The sequence below is a fragment of the Rhinolophus sinicus genome, chromosome 12, assembly GCF_057876585.1.
Source record: "Rhinolophus sinicus isolate RSI-liver-muscle chromosome 12, RSI-T2T, whole genome shotgun sequence".
NCBI lineage: Eukaryota > Metazoa > Chordata > Mammalia > Chiroptera > Rhinolophidae > Rhinolophus > Rhinolophus sinicus.
In genome coordinates, this window is record NC_142512.1 from 16,759,796 (window position 1) to 16,768,586 (window position 8,791).

Consider the following 8,791-nt stretch of genomic DNA (forward strand, 5'->3'; position numbering starts at 1 on the left):
TAGTGCAGTGGCCATAAGATGACTTTTGATGGCCTGGGGACGTGGGGGGCAGTATAAAATGGCATTGATCAAACCAGGAAGCAGTGCCCATCCCCTGATAGGGTCTCACTCCTCTGGCCCCTGAGCAGGTGACCAGGGCAAAGTTGGATCTGTCTGAACTGAAGGCGCCTGCGGGGCCCCTGCCAGCTCCTACAGATGTCAGTTCCCCAGGGCTTGGCTTCTCTCCTGCCATCACCTGTCTGCCCACCTGTCTGTGCCCACAGAAGCCCTTGGCCGCCCAGGGGGAGGAGCTAAAGATAGCAGTGGAACAGGTTCTGTGGCAGAGGAAAGGTGCATTTCTCCTCTTTGACGAGATCTTGGCTTCCCTCTGGCTCCCTCCCTACTGGATCAGGCTGTACCTAGCTTAGCCATCTACCTGGAATCTCCTCCCCATTCTCTGTGCCCATTCAAAGGGAGCAGCTCTCACACCAAGTTACAGCTGGACCCACCCAACTCCTGCCTCCAGCCAGGCCTCCTCCTCTAACAGAGGATGTCTGTGTGGGAGGCAGGGAGACCTGAGATGCCCGCTGCACTGAGCCTCCCTGGGAGGTGAGACGGGCAATCCGAGCCCTCAGAGCAGACTCAGAGGAGGCCACCTTCTTCCACAGGCTCCTGATAGGGTCAGTACCGTGCTTTTCTCATATAATGGGAGCTAAAGGGAAGAAAATACATGCGAATCGGAGGAGTCAAAGCCGGACACATTTCCCGCCCCTTGTTCTCTCCTTTTCCTCGCTGGGTTTTGGAACCAAAGGACTGGCGTTTCTGTCCTAGATTAGCCCTGACTACCTGACAAAGTCACTCATCCTCTTGGTGCCTCATAGTCAACCTGCAAGAAGAGGGGCTTGGGCCCAGAAAGATGCATGTTACCCAGAAAGGTGCCCCCAAGTGGTTGTGTTGCAGGTGGTTGGTGGACAGGCTTAAAGATGCAGCCCTCTGGTACATTGCAGAAAGGTTTTGTCTACATTTCTCCTGCGTGTTCCCCCAGAAGCCAAGGGTCCAAACTGGGCAAGCAGGAGATTGGGGTTTCTGGGAACAAGGCAGATGGTCCTCTTGCTGGGCCTTGCCTCTGAAAGCTGCTGCCATCATTTAGCCTCTACCCGAAGCCTAAGAAGGAAGCTAATAAAAGAAGGAAAGCAGAGCCAAGTAGAGAGATATGGAGACCTGCCAAGGCCTGGGGACATCACCTGAGCCCTGCTTTAGTTAGGAAAGCCAGCCCAACTCTTGGTGTAAGGGTACCCAACACATCCTTAGGCAGTAGGGTTAAGTACTGGATGATTCTGGTTGTTTGCAATCAAAGAATCCTAATGGATACACAATTTTATTCACATTTTTAATAATAGGAAAATGGAGTAGGGAGAATTGCACATAGTAGGGAGAATTGCAGGCAAATTTCTATCAAAACAACTTAGGGGAGAGGACTGCAACAAAGTACTTAAACTCTCTGAGCCTCTGTTTCTCCATCTATAAAATGGGCATGATAATACCTACTGCAAAGAATTGTTGTCAGTAGTACATCAGATAATAATAAATAGTGCACAATAAATATTTGCTGTGATAAATGAACCTTGACCTTTGCCTCACACCATATACCAAAATTAACTCAAAATGGATCATAGGCCTAAAAAAGTATAAGAGCTAGGACTACAAAACTTCTAAAATAAAACTTATAGGAAAATATTAATGACTTTGAGTTTGACAAAGAATTCTTAAATATGACACAAAAAATACAAACTATAAAATAAAAAAATAGATACATTAGGATTTCATCAAAATAAAAGCCTTTGCTCTTCCAAAAACTGTTACAAAAATGAAAAGATGAGGGCTAGCCTAGTGGCTCAGGTGGTTGGAGCTCCGTGCTCCTAACTCGGAAGGCTGCAGGTTCAATTCCCACATGAGCCAGTGAGCTCTCAACCACAACATTGCCGGTTCAACTCCTGGAGTCCCACAAGGGATGGTGGGCTCCACCCCCTGCGACTAAGATTGAACATGGCACCTTGAGCTGAGCTGCCTCCCGGATGGCTCAGTTGGTTGGAGTGCGTGTCCTCTCAACCACAAGGTTGCGGGTTCAACTCCCGCAAGGGATGGTGGGCTGCACCCCCTGCAACTAGCAACGGCAACTGGACCTGGAGCTGAGCTGTGCCCTCCACAACTAAGATTGAAAGGACAACAACTTGACTTGGAAAAAAAAAGTCCTGGAAGTACACACTGTTCCCCAATAAAGTCCTGCTCCCCTTCCCCAATTAAAAAAAAAATCTTAAAAAAAAAAATAAATAAATAAATAAATAAAAAGATGAGAAAGTATTTGCCAAACACATATCCAACAAAAGACTGGTAACCAGAACATAGGAAGAATTTTTACAACTCAATTAGTAGACAAACGACATATATATATTTTTAAATGGGCAAAAAAATTTGAACAGATACTTCATCAAAGATCTATGGACAGCAAATAAACTTTTGAAAAAGATATCATCACTAGTCATCAGGAAAATGCAAAATAAAACTACGACGATGTGCTGGAATGGTTAACAACTGACCATACCAAGTGTTGTCAAAGATGTGGAGCAACTGGAACTTCTAATATGCTGCTGGTGGGAATGTAAATGGCAAACACTTTGCAAAGCAGTGTGGAAGTTTCTTTTAAAAGTTAAACACCTACCACACAATCCAGCCATTCTCTCTCCTTAGGTACTTACCCGAGAAATACGAAAACGTGTCCACACAAAGACTTTATACAAATGTTCATAAGAGCTTTACTGGTAATAACCCCAAGTTGAAAACAATCCAAATATCCAGCAACAGATGAATGGGTAATCAAGTTGTGGTATATCCATCCAATAGTGGAATGCTACTTAACAATTAAAAGGAACAAACTGTTGATTCACACAACATGGAGGAATCTCAAAATAATTCTGGTGTTTGAAAGAAGACCACAAAGAGTGTGCTGTTTTGTTTCACTTATGTAAAATTCTGGAAAGTGACAGAAAGGGAATCAGAAGTTGCCTGAGGACAGAGTGGAAGGAGAGAAATGGAGAGAGAGAGAGATTACAAAAGGGCTAGAAGAAACTTTCAGCTGTGATGGGTAGGTGATAATCTTCAAGGTGATGGTTTCATGGGTAAAATTATATACTTTAAATATGTACCGTTTATTGTATGTCAATTATACTGTAATTTTAAAAAGGTGACTATGAAAACGTGTTGATTACATCTAGGTGCAACCAGATACTGAAGATAACACACAGAAATCAATCTGGATGCTTTTATGCACAAAGAATGGAAACTCCAACTTGAAATTACATAAACAATTAAAAACAAGCATTTGTCATCTACCTGGAAAGCCAGAGGCTACAGGTAGAGTTTGACTGATCCCCTCCCAGTACCAGACACCATATACATATTTAGCTACAGCATGGAATCCTCATAATTGTCAGGGAACTTAGCTGCAGAGAATAGAATCTACTCTAACTGGTTTAAGTAGCAAATGAATGTATTTAAAGACATAAACAGCCCACACAGTCTCTGAGAGGGATAGGGAATTGAGCTTGGAGGCTGCCTAACCAGGAACAATATCTCCATTTACTCCAGGACTGTTACCTGCAGAGCACCTGCATTTTGCCACTGCAGGAAGAAGCTATAAACCAACCAACAATGACCTTCATTATGTAGACAATGGCACCCTGACCACACCAGGCTGTACCCAGTCCTCCCCCCCAAATGTAGATGTCACACTGTCTCTGCCTTAAAGAGTCAAAATGAAGTGAAAGTAATAAAGCATGCACTAAGTTTGCCCTGCAATCCCCTTTCTTCCCACGAGGTTCACAATAAATGCGTAAAAACTCTTCTGGGTTTGCCACAAGGCTCAATTATTTGATGGGGTAAGAGAGAGACCGCTTCTGCTAATGAGTATCAGTTGGATTTCCAAGGGGCTTTGTTAATACTCGGCAGTGTGCCCCTGTCTTAGTTTGGATGCTCCCGGAAGCAGACCCTGAGACAAACACTTGAATGCAAGAGGTTGATTTGGCAGGTGATTCCAGGAACACCTGTAGAGAAGTGGGGACATGAAGCAAGGAAGAAAAGACAACCAGTAAAAAGCATCGTCAGGCTGGTTACCTCTGTGGGCAGCAGGGCTCAGTTCCTCAGGGACCTCTGGGGACCTGCATAGAATGTGCTCCTCAGAATTTTCCCATCTGAGGTGGGATGAGCTGGGATAAATACCAACTCCCATCAGTCACCAACTGAGAACTGCTGGGGGCCCGAGGGGTGTGTTAGTTCTCCTGCACTTTTGGCCTGCCGTGCTGGCAGAGCTGACTCCAGCCAGCCAAAGCTCTCCCTACAAAGAGATGCAGAGGGTGGCATTGGCAGTGCCCCACATTGGTAAGCCCAGCAGTTCCTTTGACTGCGTTTTGATCATATCATTGTATCAACATACCCATTGCCGAAGTATAGCTAACCAGGTAACCAGGTGCAGTTATGCCTTCTTCTTTGGAGTGGTGGGGGTGGGGGTGGGGGTGAGGGTGGTGTTTTAGTACACTGTTTATGGGGCTTTGTCAAAGATAAATGGGTGTGATCTTGCTCTTGTGAAATTCAACATGCACTATCCAGAGTAACACGCTGTGCTGGGGACACCACCATTCAAGGTGAGTCCTGAGGAAGAAATGAAGCACAAATTCCATCTCCGTCAGAATCTGTTAATGCCTTTGATTTAATTTGGGAATGATAACCTCTTAAGAGCAAGATGTGCGTCTACACATAAAGTTGGAATTAGATCCTAAATGCTGCAAGGTTGCCCTTCACCTCCAGCCTTTTCTCATCGGCACACACCTGCCAAGTGAATGTGTGAAAAATAGGTGAATGATGAATAAACAGTGATTGTCTGAAAGAGTAAATAAGTGAATTTTTAACTGTCAGGAGTATAACAGAATCATCATCTATCAGCCTCCTTTGATCCCCTTGGAGTGAACAATTTTTTAAAACTAGGACCTAGTTTTAAGTTCAGTAGTCACAGCCCTCAGGATTTGAACCATTAAGAAATCAACTCACAGTGTCTTCCTGGTCATCAAACTGTGTGTTTCCTTTATTTGTGTGTGTGTGTGTGTGTGTGTGTGTGTGTGTGTGTGTGTCTGCGCGCGCGCATGCGTAATGCTGTAAAGAATGTGCAAAGGCCTGGGGATTCCAGAGAAGGCGATTTTGTGTCCAGATGGGGGTGATGTATTAGAGGAAGTCAATGTAGAAACTACCACTTGTGTTAGGCCTTGAAGGACAAAGCAAGAGGGAATTTCTCACTATCTGTGGTATGCTGAGCCTTTAGCTATGTTTTCTCATTTAATGTTCACAGGAATCCTATGAGGCTGTAGTCCCCCTTTCATTAGATGAGAAAGCTGAGTTGGTGGGCAGGGAGTAAAGGTGTCGACATTTCAGAGCCAGCCTCTGGTCTCAGCACTGTCGTTTTGGGAAGGGACACAAGTAAGTAAGTGATTTCAGCGCTGTCACTGCTTCTCACCAGCCAGTGTACAGCACTAAAAATCCAGACACCTGGTGGCCCCAGAGAGGACCTCCTCTGCCAGGAGGACAAGGGGGCTGTCATCACAGCAGCCAGGAAGAGAACCACTGCTTCTTGGGCTTCTGCAGTCTGTACAAACTGTAAGAGTCTGGGTGATTTTCTTAGTTCAAACAGCTGTGGGCTTTTCTGTTCGCTCCACTGTCTACAGCACATCTATAGACCTGGAGAAATGGCATCAAATGCCAGTGCCCGGAGCCATGGACCCTGGAAAGTCCCAGGCTGCAGTGTGCCATTTCCACAGTAAGGGCACTTGTCACCCTCACTCCCTTCCGGGTCAGAACCCAAGGCCCTTATGAGCCATTGACTCAGTCATTTACTCACAGAGGCTATTGTTTGTGGGGAACTTGTGTTTTCCTGCCCTTGTTGCCCACAGAACACCAGGTACTGTGGTCACCAAGGCCACGCTTACAAGACACAGGTGCTGCTCTGGATTGGTTCTGATCATGAAAAAGCCATGAAGAGATACGGCAACTACCAGACAATGTGTCAAAGAAAGCCTTGGTCAAGAATTGATGTTGGGGGATTTATTGAGGGAAGAACATTTTCTCATTCTCTCGCTCATTCATTCATCTCATTCTTTCATTTATTCATGTAGCCAATAGTTAAATGGTGAGAACCAGGCATTCTTCCAGGCCTTGGGGATATGTGGTAAACAAGAAAGACAATGTCCCATGCTCATGAAGCTTTCATTCTTTTTGTTTTTTTGTCATTTTATTTGTTTGTTTGTTTCAGGTATACAAAACATCATAATGTTTTTTATGATGACATTTACACACCTCACAAAGTGATAACCCCAACAAGTCTACTACCCATCTGACACCATACATAGCTACTATAAGACAACTGACTATATTCCTTATACTGTACTTTACATCCCGTCACTATATATATATATATTTTTAAATTATAGTGTGACATTCAATATTATATTAGTTTCAAGTGTACAGCACCTAGTTAGGCATTTATATAATTTATGAAGTGATCCCCCCAATAAGTCTAGTACCCATCTGACACCATACATAGTTTTTACATTATTGATTATATTCCCCACAGTGTACTTTAATCCCTGTGACTATTTTCTAACTACCAATTTGTACTTCCTAATCCCTTCACCTTTTTCACCCATCTCTCAACCCTCCTCCCATCTAGCAACCATCAGTTTGTTCTCTGTGTCTATGAGTCTATTTCTGTTTTGTTTGTTCATTTATTCTGTTCTTTAGTTTCCGCATATAAGTGAGATCTTATGGTATTTGTCTTTCTCAGTCTGACTTATTTCACTCAGCATAATATCCTCTGTGTTGTTGTAAATGAAACTTTCATTCTTGATTGTGGTTAAGCTCCCCAAATGATCTTTAGTTCCAAATAACAGCACTTCTTCTAACGCATTTAAGCAGAAGAGGACTTTACTGAAGGTTATTTGATAGCTGAAAAAATGTCTGGGGTAGCCAGACAGTCAGGCTGGGAGGCTCTAGATCTGTACTACTTAACGGTCCAATACAACAGCCTTGGCACGTGAGCACCTGAAATGTGGCCAGTCTGACGTGAGATGTACTTTTAAGTGTACGTTGAATTTCAAAGGACTAGCATAAAAAAAGAATATAAATTATCTCATGAATACTTTTTTGTGTTCATCACATGTTGAAATAATATTTTGGCTATATTGAGTTAAATAAAATACATTATTAAAATGGTCTCACCTTTTTAGTTTTTAAAAAATGTGGCTATCGACACCAAGGTTGCTGGTTCGATCCCCACATGGGCCAATGTGAGCTGCACCCTCCTTAAAAAAGAATAAATAAATAAATAAATAAATAAATAAATAAATAAAAATGTGAAAAGAAATGTGGTTATCAGACAGTTTAAAATTACTTACGTGGCTCACTCTAGATTTTGATTGGACAGCACTGCTCTAGAGCTAGAAATAGTGTCCCAATTTTATAGCTAGGCTGCTTGAAGGCAGAGACAGGACCCCATCACAACTGGACACCGGCACAGCAGCTCACTTAGCAATTCCTAAACATCGTCACTATTGCTAGGACCTCTGTCCCCACTGCCTCTGAGAGCCTTGCCACCCTTGCCAGCAAAAGGGATTCTGCAAGGCCAGTGCCACCTTCCTCATGGCACTGTATCCTGAACTCACATCTGATGGGGTGCATCTGATTGGTGGCCGGGTCACACTTTTGGGGCCATGGCTGTAAAGAAGGTTGGGCAGGCAAGTCCTGGCATCTATTTTCGTGGGTGGGAAATTCCCAAAATATAAGAAATGGGATCAAAAGATGCTGGGTGGGTATCCATGTAACCAATTCCATTACATGCACCAATCACCGTTCTCAAACATTGTGTTTTGCAGCATGTGGATCCCCAGGTCATGAAGATACCAAGCATGTGTTATGCACACACACTTAAAGAAACTTGTCTGCGCTTTCTCATCAGCCTGGAAGAGTGTAGTTGTTTTTTAAATAACAAGAGTCTTCAGTCATCACTTCACCCTTTTCACCAATATCCTCAACTCTCTTGTCCAGTTGTCTTTCTGTCACACTAGTCTTTAATTACCCCAACGCCCCATCTTCTCTGTGTCTATATCTGGGCAAGAGTACACAGCTGGAAAAAAAAATCACACACCTGGGCAGATTGGTACCACTATAAATTTCTTCCAACATCAGCTGGGCTCTACGTTTGCCTGGCCATCTTCTCTTGTTTCCCTAGTCAGCCCTCTCTACTGTTCTGCACAGTGGCTATTTCTTCACCCTCTCCACCACCTGTGCTCAATGCTCAGCCGATGGCCTTGCTTCCCATTTCTTGGAGCACACAGAGGAGAACTGCCAGCCTCCTGCCCCCACACCTGCAAACTCACCTGCATCCACATGAACTCCTTCCACCTTCCCTCTAGTTACAGAGGAAGAAGTATTCCCCTTCCTGTTTAAAACCTACTTTTCCACCTGTGCTCTGGGGCACACCTCTTCCCCTTCTTGGGACCCTGCTTAACTCATCACCTTCTGTTCTCCTGAATCTTTATCGTCTTCCTTTCCACTGTCTCCTTATTATCCAAATTCCAGCTTAGTTTCAATTTCTTCATCTTAAAAGACAAGCGACCAAAACTCAACAAAAACTTCTCCTTTGGTCCCACTTTCTAGCCACTGTCTTCTATCTTTCGACTCCTTGATAGTCCTGTTTCTTGGAAAAATCACCTGT